The sequence below is a fragment of the Eptesicus fuscus genome, chromosome 20, assembly GCF_027574615.1.
Source record: "Eptesicus fuscus isolate TK198812 chromosome 20, DD_ASM_mEF_20220401, whole genome shotgun sequence".
Lineage (NCBI taxonomy): Eukaryota > Metazoa > Chordata > Mammalia > Chiroptera > Vespertilionidae > Eptesicus > Eptesicus fuscus.
Window position 1 is genome coordinate 29,824,466 of NC_072492.1, and position 16,180 is coordinate 29,840,645.

At 37.0% G+C, this 16,180-nt stretch overlaps 1 pseudogene; it reads right to left on the reverse strand.

Annotated features, from left to right (window-relative positions):
* Window positions 1-10,601: 10,601 nt before the first annotated feature.
* On the reverse strand, window positions 10,602-15,156 carry LOC103293261 (protein maestro-like; annotated as a pseudogene).
* Window positions 15,157-16,180: the final 1,024 nt, after the last annotated feature.

Consider the following 16,180-nt stretch of genomic DNA (forward strand, 5'->3'; position numbering starts at 1 on the left):
TTTCATTCGTCATGCAGGATATTTAATATTTAGTGCTTAAAAAACTTTGCAAAATAATTTTACAGATGAGAAAACCAAAGTGTAGAGAGGTTGAATAATGTAGCTGGTAAGAGGAAGAACTATCTGAATCCAAATCTTGATCATGGCTTAAGTTTTTTTTACTGCTTAGAGAAATGCAATTTAGTTAAAAAAAAAATTCCCATCTTATCATCTATGAAAAGGTTTAAATCAGTAACTCATTCCTTTTAGCATTAAAAATTTTAAATTTATGTTTCTTGGCTTCTTATAGAGCAACTGATCATTTATTTGGCAATCCTTACAGAAGTAACCATAATATTTTATATTTTGCTGAAAACCAGAGAGGGCAGAAGAAAGGCTGAAATGGAAATGAGATAGGGGAGGAGCAGAGGCAGGAAAGATATATCCAGTCCATTTGCTGAAATCATCAGATGGTAGAAATCGATATTCAAAGTAAAGTCACACTATTAGAAAAGCCAGGAATAATTACGCTTTCAAAACCCAAGGGCATAATTTTGAAAAACAAAGTAGAGAAATCTGTCCGAATAAAAATCAAGATCTATTATAAAGTGATAGTAATTAAGATACAAAGAGTATAAATTACAAAGAAAAGATTAATAAATTTGACTATTTTAAATATTAAAATTTTGGTTTATCAAATGACACCCCATAGAAAAGGTGAACAGGCTAGATACCAATTAGAAAAAGAGACGTAATACACAGAACCAACAAAGAATAAGTGTTCAGGATATATAAAGAATTTCTACAAATCTGTATTAAAAAGAAAAATAATTCCCTTGTCTCCCTAAAAGAGAAAAGAAGATGGAACACGAATGGCCAATAAACGTATAGATATTAAACCTCCCTAAGAAAATCAGGGAAATGAGATATTTCATATCTATCATATTAACAAAAATTAAAAAGTGTTATAATACTAAGTGCAGATGAGATAGTGACAGAGAACCTGTTGAGGAAAAGCAAATTTCCTAAGAATACACATAGTGTGTTAACATTTCTACAGAGTTTTTAAAATGGACATTACTACTATGTATAGTTTAGGGACACATACATGGGTATTAAAAATATACAGAAATGCCTGGAAATGATAAACACCAGATTCCCTCCTCTAGGGGACTGGAAGGGGAATGCAAGTAGGGAGGGAGGCACACAGGAGGCTTCGATTTTATTGCTAATGTTTCATTTCTTACGTTAGGCAGTAAGTAGAGGTGTTGGTTGCATAATTGTTTTACATGGCTTTGTATATGACATAATACATTTCTAAAAGCCCAAGGTCAAATGTCTAAAAAGTCATTCTTTAGGTATACCAATGATATAAATATATTCTCTAGGTGGCCAATAACTTTTTTTCTATATTCAGAATATTGGATTTTAAGAATTGAATTGCATTCAAGAATAGCATTAGGCAAAATAGCACAAAACCTCATTCTCACTAGTTAAGTTTCACATTATGTGCCTTCTGGATTAAAATAATGCAATGCGGAATCCAGCTTACGTCATGTGAGCTCAGGGGAAGAAAAAATAACGATACCTGGAAAATAGCAAGGGGAAACAGACCCTGTTTGCACACTGTTTATTTGTTCAGGCTTGTAGCAAGGAGAAAGGGAAACATGAAAATACCTTGGTCATAAATTGTCATGTAAAAGACAAAGAGAAACTCTGGAATATTATGAAACTATAAATTACTTCTGCTGAAAGGGTAGAATTTGCAGTATCCCCTTAACCGAGGTTTCACCTCCCCACTTTTGACAGAATAACTCCTGTTCTTTGGAGAAAAACACATGAAATAAATGTAAAACCCGAGAGGGAAATCATCTACTATGTACACCACCTGCCTAATAAAATGAGAATAAATTTGGCTTTTTGGCTAAGTAGATTTGCTTGTTTTAACTTAGATAGAGGCACACGCCATCTAAATTACACATATTTTTTTTATTTTATAAAGCCAACATGAAGGGACAAAAAATAATTTCAGAATGTCTAAATGGTTTGCTTTCAAGGCACACATCATACAATAGAATTCATAATTATAAAATAAGCCACAATCAACTGTTAGGTTAACATGGAACCATGTCTATTTATTAATAATGCTAATGAGATTCTGAAACATCACAGTTTTCAGACGCCAGCTCAGTTCTGGGATCTCAAACCCGTAAATGCTGAAGTACAGGACTACCCAGACACATACTTTTACTCCAGACGTTGCCAGCAGTTTAGTTACTGAGCTAATGGCTGCAGGTACCAAACAATGACTTCTCAAAAGTAAACATCTCTACTCTTTTAAAACTCTCTTTCTCCCAAATCCTAGAAGGTGGCAGGCTTCATGAAGAGCTACCTGCAAAATCCTTCCTTTGAAGAAATACACAAATGAGTCAATCCCCTGTTAAAGGATTTGCTAAAAACAAAATTCGAGGAAGCCACGTAAAAATGATTTGTGAGGCTGCTTGATGCCTGACATTTTGAGAAAAAACAAACAAAAAAAAAAACCCACCTTTCCTATGCCCCATTTCAAAAAAATGCATCTGCAGGCAACTTGACTGCTACTTAAGGCTAAATGCTGGTCTCAGATGTATATTTGAGGCATCTATTCAATCTGGAGTTTCTATAGCCAAGATTTAAACCATAAAAATAAGAGTCAAAACGGAGAACTTCCGAGTCAGAGCCAGATCCCTATCCTGACTCTTCCAGCACCTTTCACTTATGAGTAGTCACTGCCAAATGGAGCAGTGGGAGCTGCATACGTCCCTCTCCACTAGCCAAGGTGACTCACTCCAATGGAAGCCCGCAGTATCTCAGCTGTTGGTTTTTGCAGTTGTGTTTGGTAAGATTGAAGCTAGACTTAAAAAACAAAAACAAACCCAGGGTATTGCTTTGGCTCAATTCCATTCATTATATTGGATTATAGAAGCAAATATATATTTTCCAAAATTCTGCATTCTGTGCAAGAGAAAGAATGGCCCGTATTTGAATATCAAACTAGGATCTCTTTTTGGTACCCATTAGTTTTTATTTTTATTATTGGAAAGAAAAATTATAAGAAAATTAATTCAACAAGCATTTGCTATGAATAATAATAGCCACAAGCCCCACCAGCGTGGCTCAGTGGTTGAGCATCAACCTATGAACCAGGTCACAGTTCTATTCCTGGTCAGGGCACATGCCCTGGTTGTGGGCCCCAATGTGGGGCGTGCAGAAGGCAGCCAACCAATGATTCTCTCTCATCAGTGATATTTCTTTCTCTCTCTCCCTCTCCCTTCCTCTCTGAAATCAATAAAAATATATTTAAAAATATAATAATAGCCATGATTTTTTGAGGGACAAGTCAGCCACTCTTAGTGCTTTCAGACCCTGAATTTTAAAATCCTCTTAACACATCTAATAATATAACTATTATCTCCGTTTTATAAATGAAAAAACTGAGACTCCCGGCATTAAGTAATCTGAACCGGGTCACAAATTTACTAGGTAGCAAATTTGGGATTTGAATCCACATCTCGTCAAACATTAAACCCCTTTTCACTACACTATAATGCTTCTTCAGAGTTATTTTGTATGTGAACTACTAAAGATGCTGTGAGATCAAAATACCTGGATACGTTAAAACACATTATGTTTCCTGAGTAATGTACTCTAGTGGTAGGCACCGAAACCTCCATTCTGTAATGGGAATAAAGTATGAAGCAGTTAGTTATTTCGTTTAGCATTACACTGTAAGGAAGAGCTGTGGTCTTGACTTGACCCTTTGACTTTACTGCTCTAAGAAAGTTATAAAATACTTATATGACTCCTCTTATTCTACCGCTGTGTTTGATCTGACAGCAATAGTTTACAAAACCTCCTTTGTTTCCAAACAATGTTAAATAATATATTGAAGGGAGAAAACTAGTCCCCTACCCCAAAGTCATGTACAAATAAGTTGGCTGAAAAAAAAAAAAAAAGTATGAGCTCCTTTTGGAATTAATTCATTGAAAGAACCATTACAGTATCTATATCCCTTTCCATCAACCTTGCCATCTGGAATTTATTTTTTAGGCACTCATTGCTTCTCACAGGTTCAATGTTACCCATTTCACACCATTTAACTATTGAAAGCACTTGAAATTCCGGACCCTGGAAGCAGAGCCTGTGTCTTGCCCCGTGATGTAGCTAATGTGTCAGACTTGTAAAATAGCTCTTAGTGGCGGGCCTCCATTTAGAGAAAGACGGAAACTAGCTTTAAATACTTAGAGCTTTAATATCTAGTCCATTATACTGAAGCAGGGTCTTGTAAAGAGTCAATTATGGGATACTTCTGATTTGATCCACATGCAAGGGAAATCCGCTTCTTTGCCTTTAAATCCCTGTTATAAGTGTCTTGTTTAAATAATTAGTGACACTTTTTCTTTGATCAAATTGATTCATATTGTTATTCTTCTATGCTAATTTAAAACTTAATCCATGTAAAAGTCTAAGACAGATTTTAATCTCTCATGGAGAAAGCTTTCCCCCAAAATGGAGTTTTCCAGAAAATATTTTAATTTTTAAAACATCATTGATTGAAAATAGTTATTTTTCTATAAGGGATTTGTGAATCAATCACAAGCCAAGATGGTAATGTTATTTTTTTGTATGTGATGTATTACATATACAAACACATATACACAGTACATAATACATGCTTAATAGCATTTTTAAGCAACTACTGAGACCTCTAAAGGCAATCAAATGTAATCTCATTTTATGGCTTGGGGCTAAAATGTTTATGTGTATTTGCAACGTACTGTCAAAGGGTTACTATCCTTAATATTAATTTATTCACAAAGAATTGATAAGTTTACGTGAAAACAGAATGCCAGGCTTTACTTATCAAATTCATATTTTTTAAAATTACAATTGGTCAGGGCACTAGGAAACTGGTACTCTCATGTGCTACTGGTAGGTATTAAATAATAGTTTACTGGAAGGCTTTTGGAAATACTTATCAAAGACCTAGAAAATGCACATGATGTTTGATCCAGCAACAACACTTCTAGCAATTTAGGAATCTAGTTTCAGGAAATAATCACAATAAGAATTTTGTTATAGAACACTGAGAAATATTGGGGAAATTAAAAGTACAACAGAAGATTGATTAAATACATTTTACTCACCATTTTGCCCCTAGTATTTATTGAACAAATGAAGGAATATATATCCTTTTATCCTTTTAAAAGGAATAGTGCACATAAATATTTTTATGTTAGAGCAGATGATTGCAATATAAAATACCATTTTTATTTTTTAAATGCATATATGTGAATAAAAAAATTGGCAGGTATATATAAAAATATTAATAGTGGGTTTTTTTGGGGGGGGGGTTTACAGGCTAATCTTTATTTTCCTTCTCTGAATTTTTTTAAAAATATATTTTATTGATTTTTCTTTATAGAGAGGAAGGGAGAGGGAGAGAGAGCCAGAAACATCGATGAGAGAGAAACATCGACCAGCCGCCTCCTGCACACCCCACACTGGGGATGTGCCCGCAACTAATGTACATGCCCTTGACCAGAATAGAACCAGGGACCCCTCAGTCCGCAGACCGACGCTCTATCCACTGAGCCAAACCGGTTTCGGCACCTTCTCTGAATTTTTATAATAAACATAATTGCTTTTATAAGAGTGTCATTGCAAACATTTATGTAAATTTTAAATTATTTATACAAGAAACATAGTCTCATTAATTTTATAAAAATATGTAGATAACAAAATATTGAATAGTTCTTTCTTCCTTTTACTATCCCCAATTCTACTCCTTTTCCAAGATGTAACTACTATTAAGAGTTTGATGTATCCTTCTTATAAATGAGATTGCATTTCACTAATCCACAGAACCAAAGTCTACTTAGCTCCATGAATATTTATATTTCTCTCTTGGTTTTTGCTATTATAAACAATGCTTCAATAAACATCTTCATACATATTTCACCATATACAGGTACAAATAATAATCTAGGATAAAAAGAAACAGAAGTGATAGGTTGATGAGAATGGTTAATGAGAACTTAAAATCACCTTCCAAACTCTACCAGTTCTCAATGATTCATGTGAGTGCCTGCCTATTGCTTACATTCATCAGTGGTGGATAGTACCTCTTTTTTTTATAGTCAATCAGATGAGCAAAAAGATTGTATCTCATTGTTGCTTTTCCTGATTACTCGTGCATTTGAACATCATTTCAAATCTTAATTGGTCATTTTTATTTTTCTGTCAACTGCCCTTTTTATTCTTGGTCTATGATTTCTTTAATTGCTTTGTACTACTCTTCATATTTTGAATGTTCCCATTATTTATTACATATGTTGCAAATATTTTCTCCCTGCCATTTTTCTTTCCTTTTTCATAAAAAAAAAAAAAACTGAGGTAAAATTTACATATGGTGAGTACACAGTTCAATTTTATAAAAGCTTACTTTTGTGTCATTTTTAAAAATGATGTGTTTTCAGTTGCACAAAATTTTTTATTTACTGTCAATCTATTTCATGGCTTCTAAAATTTTCATCATGTTTAGGAAGGACTTCAACAGACCAAATTTAGAATAATCTTTTATACTTTTTTGTGATATTTTATATATTTAGCTTTTTAATCTATTTAGAATTTAGTTTTGTATTTTATGTGAGACTAGAGGCCCAGTGCACGAAATTCGTGCACGGAGGGAGGGTTGTCCCTCAGCCCAGCCTATACCCTCTCCAATATGGGACATCCCTCTCACAATCCAGGACTGCTGGCTCCCAACTGCTTGCCTGCCTGCCTTCCTGATTGCCCCTAACCGCTCTGCCAGCCTGATCACCCCCTAACCACTCTGCTGCCAGCCTGTTTGCCCCCAACTTCCCTCCTCTGCCGACCTGGTCACCCCTAACTGCCCTCTCCTGCAGGGTTGATCACCTCCAACTGCCCTCCCTTGCAGGCTTGGTCCCTCTCAACTGCCCTCCTTTGCAGGCCGGGTGCCTCCCAACTGCCTTCTTCTGCTGGCCATCTTGTGGTGGCCATCTTGTGTCCATATGGGGGCAGGATCTTTGACCACATGGGGGCAGCTATCTTGTGTGTTGCAGTTATGATCAATCTGCATATTACTCTTTTATTAGATAGGATAGAGGCCTGGTACAGGGGAGGGGGCCAGCTGGTTTGCCCTGAAGGGCATCCCAGATCAGGTGGGGGTTCCCTTGGGGTGTGGGCGGCCTGAGCGAGGGGCCTGTGGTGGTTTGCAGGCCGGCCATGCCCCCTGGCAACCCAAGCAGAGGCCCTGGTATCTGGAATTTATTTTCCTTCTACAACTGAAACTTTGTAGCCTGGAGCGGAGCCAAGCCTGGGGCTCCCTCCGAGGCCGCCAGCAGCCATTTGTGTTGGGGTTATAATTGAAACTTTGTTGCCTTAAGCGGGTGGGCCCAGCCAGGGTGTGCGGAAAGTTTTGCTTCCCCTGTTGCCGGCGGCAATCCTGGCCTGCTCTCTCAAGCTCCATTCTGCCACCATTTGTTTGAATTTGTTTACCTTCTATAATTGAAACTTTGTAGCTTGAGTGGAGGCTTAGGCCTGGCAAGGGCAGGCAGAAAGCTTGGCTTCCTCTGTTACCTAGGAAACCTTGCTCTCTGTGGCTGTAGCCATCTTGGTTTGGGTTAATTTGCATACTCGCTCTGATTGGATGGTGGGCGTGGCTTGTGGGTGTGTCAGAGGTATGGTCAATTTGAATATTTGTCTATTATTAGATAGGATGGTGATATGCTTTAGTTTTACCTTTCTAAATTGACAGTAATTAACTTAGTATTTTCTCACCCATTTGAAATACCATTTTTATCATAAACTAAGTTTCTTTGGATGAATGCTTCAGTTTCTGAGCTCTGTATTTGTTCCCTTAATCTAATTGTCTATTCTTGCACAATTGTCACAATGTCTTAATTATCATAGGTTTACAGTATATTTTCAGATCTGGCGAGGCTATATCCCCCTCACATATCAAATAGTTCCCCTATGGTCTCATTCAGTTTCTCTTCAATAAATAATTGATAATCAGCTGATCAGTTTCCATGGAAAATACTTAGTGGGATTTTGACTGGGATTGCATTCAACTTCTGGACAATTTGAGGGTAACTGACATCTTTACCATGGTGGGTCTGGCAATCCAAGATTAAATTGAGATATTGTTTCATTGTCTCTTGGCATCTAGCCTTAGTAATGAAACATACAACGCTTACTTAATATCTATTTCTTTGTAGATTATTTGTTTTCCCTCACCTTATCCTTGGTATTCTGATGTAGGCTCTTTCAACTGAAAGCTTCTATTTTCCTCTAGATCTAGAAAACTATCTTCTATTATTTCTTGGATTATTTCCTCTTATCTTTTGCATTCTCTTTCAGAGATTCTTCAAAATGTGTAATCTGATTAGCCTTTCCTTCTTTTTAATATATGTTTTCTCGCATTTTATCATTTTAAAAATATTTTGTTTTTATTGATTTCAGAGAGGAAGGGAGAGGGAGAAAGACAGAAACATCAGAGATGAGAGAGAATCATCAATTGGCTGCCTCCTGCATTCCCCCTCCTGGGGATCCAGCCTGAAACCTGAGCATGTGCCCTCATGGGGAATCAAACCATGACCTCCTGGTGATAGGTTGAAGTTCAACCACTGAACCACACTAGTGGGGCTTATAATTTTTGGGGAAAATGAAGTAGTGCATAATCAGATCACAATTTTAATCCAATCTCTCTATGCATTATGAAGGAAATTTTAAAATAAATTTCAAATTACAACTTGATTGAATTGAGCTCTGGCTATTTCCTCAACGAATCTTAGAATCTTACAGAATTTTCCATTCACTGAACCAGTATTTATTTTGTGCCTAATTTCTGTATGGAACTGTTCTACTAGGTGTACTGGTTAATAATGCGGATTTTTTCCAATAGATGGAGTTACACATAGGTTGATATATAGGCGATTTGATATGTATGCTATTTTGTTGTATTGCTCCTTCAGATTACCACTTGTTCCGATCGATGGTACACGCACTTTCTGAGCAGCACTTCAAAACGTACTAAGAAGTGGAAAATTGGGTCTCTGAATGGTCTACCTCAAAATAAGAAAAGTTCTATTGGGACGGTATCCACAAATTACCTGAAAGATGGGGGAAAGGTGTAGCTAGCAATGGACATTACTTTGAATAAAGCACTTTTGATATTTCTCTTGAAATTATTGTGTTTTCTTTTATTAAAAAATTTGCATTTTTAACCGGTTAATAGCTAATCCGCATTTTTAACCGATTAATTATTCAAAGTAATGTCCATTGCTTGCTACACATTTCCCCCATCTTTCAGGTAATTTGTGGATACCGTCCCAATAGAACTTTTCTTGTTTCGAGGCAGACCACTCAGAGACCTAATTTTCCACTTCTTAGTACGTTTTGAAGTGCTGCTCAGAAAGTGCGTGTGCCATCGATCGGAACAAGTGGTCATCTGAAGGAGCAATACAACATAGCGTACATATCAAAGCGCATATATATCAACATATGTGTAACTCCAGCTATTGAAAAAAATCTGCATTATTAACCGGTACACCTAGAAAGTCCTGAGGATCCCAAGTGAAAAAAGGCACAAGTTTATAGTCTGGCATAGTTTTTCAACCTTGGTACTATTTATTTATTTATTTATTTATTTATTTATTTATTTACATTTCTAACCTATCAATCAATTATTCCATAACAGGCAGTACCACATGGTGGTTGAATGTTGACTCCAAAAGTCAGGTCATATGGGTTTGAATTCTGGGTCCATTGTTTATTGGGGTCATCTTGGGCAAGTTACTTTACTTTCCCTGTGACTTAGTTTTCTATCTGTAAAATGAGGATAATAACAGTACCTTTCTCACAGGGTTGTTGTATTAAATAATACTTGCACAGCACTTAGCACTCAATAAATTATAAATGTTCTCAACAAATGTTACTTCTTATTATTCCATATGTTACCATCAGCCTGAGGTTTTTCAACACATGCTTTATAGATTTTTTTTCTCTTTATTAATTCTTATTTGGAATGATCTTGGAGACAATGACTGTTGACAATTATGAGAAGCTAAAGATATTCCCTCCAACCTTCTTGGTATTTCGACCAACTTTAAATAGGTCTTACCAAGAAAAGGAATCAGTAGCAAATGACAAAATATCAATAGCAAATTTAAAAAATACTTAAGGTAATAGTTATTCTCCTATGGTTCAGAAATTAAAATAAAATTAAAACTGGAAGATAAGTGACAGCATTGAACTTAAGGGAAAAACTGAGAAATAAGCACTGAATCGATATAGACTTTAAATGTTTTAAAGAAAGGACATACCTTCTCGTCAAATTTGTATGGGGAGAAATTGACATAGGGAAAGCAATTTAGATTTACTTTGGACATAATTATACTATTCTGCAGTATTATTTTTGCCATCGGTTGCTCTTCCGACATCCCCTTTTCTATCACCATCACCAGAGGCAAGCAGAAGCATCTGAAGAGTCTGAAGAGGGGGACTAGCAGCGCTCCCACAATGTGCTCACGTGGAAGCATTTCCCCGCGGCTCCGTGTTTACAGGATTTTATTTGTGTAGAAGTACTGCAGAAACACTGAGTGATAGTGGCTCAGCTTCGGGCAGAGCTTGAGGTTCTTTTGCACTTCTTCACTCTGGAAGCTGTGTTCCTTCCTTTGTCTCAGAGACGGAGAACAGGCCCGAAACGTGGTTTTGCAAGCCTTGGCAACCTGGAGATGTCTATCCTGTAAATGGATTAGGAGGGAATCTTGAGTTTGCTTAATATTATTGGTGAAAATTTTCTTCCATTTCCACCCAGCAAAAGCAGCCAATTGCCCAAGTGAGACAAAGGCTGAGTGTCTCAGGCTGTCATTGTTGGCATCTAGTAGAGTCCTGGTCTGAAGAGTGATGTCTATGAAGAGCCCAAACCTTGCCCCTGGATCTTGCCCAGGATCATGGTCAGAGTCTTCCTGCTCATGCAGATGACTTCAGAACTCATGGGATCATACAATCCATGCACCAGCAGGTCTAGGACAATTTTCTTGTATTTTCTCATCTTGTTGAGGTTCTCACAGGCCATGGTTCCCAGGCCTCTCATTGACATGTGACACTTTTTACACTGGATCCTGGGCTCTTTCTGTCAACAGGAAAAACACATTCTTCAGAGGTTCCCCCTTCTAGAACCTCAGTTTTCAAGAGATCCTGGAAAAGAAAGACATCGCTGATGTCCTTTTCTTCTTGGGCTGGAAGGTGGAGATGGAAAAGGGCTAGTCCAGGATTCTTCTGTTTGGTCCATGGATTTGAACTCATTCGCTGAGCTCCAGAGCTGGGGCAGCAGCTCGAAAGGCACAGGGACATACGAGGAAGAACTGAACTGTCTGGCTTCAGGTTGAGAGCTGAAGGGGCAGCTTTCTCCCAGACAGAAGTGCTGGCAGAAGCCATTGTTCTTTTGCTGAGCCCTTTTCCTATAGAGCCAGCCGGCAGGCACAAAATCTGAGTCTCCATCAATCTCAACCTTGGTACTATTGACATTTCTGAATGAATAATTCTTTGTTGTGGGAGGCTGCCCTGGCTATTATAGGATGTTTAGCAGCATCTCTGGCTTCTACCCACTAGGGCTTCTACCCCTCTGTGACAATCAAAACATCTCTAAACATTGTCAAATGTCCCCTGATGGGCAAAATTGCCCCTCTCCCCCCAAAGCACTGGTCTAGTAGAAGAAATATCTAATCTAATATTGGAAATATGTTAGTGGAAAAGTATATATAGTATAGTATTGACACAAAGAGGGTAATAGCTAACCTTGCCTGGGGTTCAGGAAAGGTTTTAAGAAGCAGAAGACACTAGGCCTGGGTTGTGAAGAACAAATTAAGTGCTTGACAGGCAAACAAGGGGAGACAAAAGAATTAATAGTAATATTAGAAAGAAAAACAGCATCTAAAAACAGAAAGGTTGAAATAGTTTGTGTCTATGTAGAATTCTAGTTCAGTGTAGATTGGAACATAGATTTGACGGCTGTGGTGAAGGGAGAAGGAAGCAATAAAGCTGAAGAGGTAGTTAGAGACAAGGTTATAAAAGAACTTGCAGGCTATGCTAAGAAAAGTTGGGCTTTATTGAGTTATGATGGTAAACCACTGAAAGTATTAAGCAGGGAAATGGCATTTTAAATAGGCAGGGAATGGTTTAGAAGGAGATAATATTGGAAATAGATTAGGTAGAAGATAGTTACAATAGTTAAGGGCCTAAACTAGGGCCATGGGGGCTAAAGAGATGGGAAATGGCACAATCAATATACAGGAGGTATAACTTATAAGATTTAGTGGTTGCTTAGCTATGGAGAATAAGGAATTGAGAGGAGTTAGGACAATGTCAGATATCCCACTATTGAGTTAACTCATTATTGTGGCATTACACAAGACTGTAAAATTTTAAGCCAAGATTAGATAAGGACTAATTTTTTTTCATTTTTTAATGATTTATTAATAGACAATTGTATCCATAGAATGACTAAGTTCTACAAATACCATGAAGGCCAAACAATTCAAGGATGGGATAATTTTTCAACATCTTTGTTGAAGAACTATGGTACTGAGGACCTCTACTGTTGAGAATATGAATAGCTTCAACATTAGGATTAAACATTCAATAAAACGTTACCCAGGCACCGGCAATCTACAGCTTACCCAGAGTTCAGACATTATTTTCAGAGGCAGACGGCTAGTTATGTCACTGGAGCCTAAACAGAAATGTTAATAGAGTAGAATCCAGGTCTCCTCCCACCTCCTGGAATACTTCTTCACCTCTACGTGCCCCACATTCTAATACTGTCTTCTGGCCTATGAGTTTGTATTCGGCCTGAATACTACTGTGGTGGGGTTTTTTTGTGTTTCTTTGAGAAACAATTACACAGCAAATTTAATGTTTATGCAATTTAAATTCATTGATGCTAAGAGTTGGAATAAGCTATAATCCAAATTCTCCCAGTCTATGCTCAAATCCTTTTAGAAAGGGAAGAGAGTGTTTGTTTGTTTGTTTTGTCCAATCCTTGCCTCTAGAAAAAAGAGCTCCATCTGAAATGGAGGGCTTAGAAATGCAAACTGGTCAATAGAAATATTCCCTCTTCCAGATAATTTTTCCTTTACGTAACCTACCCAAATGCTGATATGTTGACTGAAAGCACCAGATTTTCCTACAATTGACTCCCCCACAAAGTCTGAATCCAAAAGATGTTTGAGTTTGCCAAGCAACTGAGCGTAGGACACACATTTCCCTCAGGTTTCCTTACAGTTATCTCAAAAGATTTTTAAATAGTTCAATTATTTTTAAAGTGTTGTTTGTTTGCTTGTTGTTGTTTTTTTGTTTGTTTGTTTTGTTTTTGGTGAGAAGCTTTTCTCAAATGTCACAAGCTATAGGGTTAGGGAAGATTTCTTTTGAGATTATATTTAGTTTACACATGGGTATGGCTCTTTATACCGTGAGCTTTCCCTTTAGGGGAGCCTTAGTTCCATTATTTCCACGATATTCATTGATAGCTATTAAACTGATCCAAGGGTTTCCCTAGGTATAGTTTGGCTAATAAATATCAGACATACTAGTGTTTGAATTTGGGCTCTGCCATTTATTAGTTTATTGTTCAAGTTACTTAACCTCTCTGACTCTCAACTTTTTCCTGTGTTAAAATGGGGGTTTGATGAGGTTTGAATAAGTTAGCATTTATGAAAAATATATGACAGAGACCAACACAAAATTATTGCTGAATATATCTAAATTTCCCTTCTCTTCCTTTTCCTTCCCTTTATAAAGAGCACAATAAATAATCACTTCAAAGTGAGTTATTTAACTGTCTATAAAACATGCCTAGGTGGAGTCCTTAATCAACATCATGTTTTCAAGCCAAATGTGAGTCAAACCAAATTCTTCCCTTCATCAGATTGTGTTTTTAGCACAAGAAAGGCAGTCAAAAGAAACTAGGTGTTAGAGGGTTTGGTTGTACGCACACAGTACCAAAGGCATAATCCATTTTGCATAAGAAATCCAATAGAATTACAAAAGAGTTTTTAGTCAGCATCTATGGTCACATGTGAACATGTCATTTGGTACAGGGATTGATGAGGGAGAAAAAGCCTACGGAAGTTCGAAACAAACAAACAAACAAACGGAAGCCCCAAATGCAGAGGAGGCTCCCACTATCACTGGCACCATGTAAGCAAGTTCCCAACAGGCAACGTGCACATTTAGTCACTCTATACAAAGAAAGCTCAATAGCTCTCATGCCTCAGCTTGAGGACTCATAGTTAGGTCATCCCTTCACAATTTTTTGTTTGTTAAAAGGGAATGTCAAACCATATGAGAGAACCATATGCTAAAATACAAATTCAAGCTAGTGCATAAATGTATTTTCACACAGCCAGGAGATTTTGTTGTTTTCAATGCTTGGGGTGAAATGTGAAAGCTAATGGCTCCTATTCTTTTTGAAAATGAAGAGGGAGCAGCAGTCGGGTTGAAGGAATAATGGGTTAGCAATCAGGAGATCAAGGGTCTAACCCTTGCTTCTGTCATTGCCTATCAGTGGGACCTAGGACAAGTCCCCTACATACAGTGCTTCGGTTTCCCCACCAGAATGTTCTAAATAACAATTCTGGCATGCACCTCAAAGGGAAAAGATAATAAGCATAGAATACTTTGCAATCTTCCTTAAGACTGTGTGACATAAATCCCAGTCATTACTACCACTAATACGCTAGGATGATAGTACCTGCAGGGAGGTAATCATCACCCTGTAGAGAGAGTAAGCTATTAATCACCTCCAATCCCTCAAGTTGTGTGTCAAGTCAAGGACAAGTGAGAGATACGCCGACTATAGTACTGGTGTCAGAAGGATTTTCTATAAGCCTCAAGCCTTCACTGTGAACATTTTGCTTCTCAGAAAAAAGATTCTGCATTCAAAGTAACCTCATTGCTATGAGAAGGTATGATCTTGACTAGTTTATCTCTCTTGAGGCTTTCAACCTTGGCGGCAGCGCTGTGCTTCTCACCGAAGCTGAAGTACTTGCGCCGGACTGTATTGTCAACATAAGCAGGGGGAAAGATGCTTACATCAGCTGAGAAACCCATTTCCAATTTAGGGTTAGAGAATGTCTTTCTAAATCCAAATTGTATCTTTTATCTTAGACTTCCCCTCTAACTAAGGCGGTCACGGCAGATCAAATGCTTAGACTGATAAATGTGTAAGGGATTCACTCACTGACAAAGCCCAGAATCCAAAGGTGATTAGTCGGCTAAAGAGGGAAGATGCGCACCAGACAACCTTGTTTGTCACTTTGCCACTTAATCACATTAATCCCTCCACAAGAACTTCATCTGCATGGCAGGAAATTAAACACTGACAAAAATAAAACCAAAGCCCCCAAATCAGTCCCGACACCTGTTTCACAAAAGTAAGTGTGATAAGATTGTCTGTGGGTAGCAATTTTTTTTTCCTGTAAACATTCTTACGATTTTTTTTTTGACACAAATAATTTAGGATTCATTTTCATAAAGGCGCTTTTTCTCTAATGTAGATAAGTGTTATATTCCAGGTAAAAAGCAGACCAGATTCTAATTGAAAGCCAAGAGTGTCCTCTAAGTGTGGTTACTAAATCAATAGATTTCCTATTTCAAAAGGAAGCCAATTTAGAGATTTCTTCTAACTGTGCCAAAACTACTAAAAGTGACCTTTGTTTCTGCACATACACTTAACCTAGTTGATTCTGATCAATTTTCCCTCATGATCCTTACATTGTTTAAATAAACTCTTTATAAGGCAGACTCTAATCTTTTAAAGTCCTAGTATGGAGAGAATTATTTAAAGGTGTTTTTTTTAAATCCAAATTAAATATATTAATTTAAAGACTTTAAATTTTATCTTAAAAAAAAAAAACAACCCACACAAGCCATTATTTGATAATTCTTTTTCTCCTATGTTCCATTTTTAGTTAAAACCACAGACATAAAACCATGTGCAAATCAGTTCAACATTTGAGAAAATATTAGTGAAACAGTAAAGTAGAAAATAATTTCTTCTGAAAAAAATCTACCATTTACAGGCAGTGCTAATTAAATTTTTTAATTTAAAAGTAATTTAAAATGGAAAATGTTT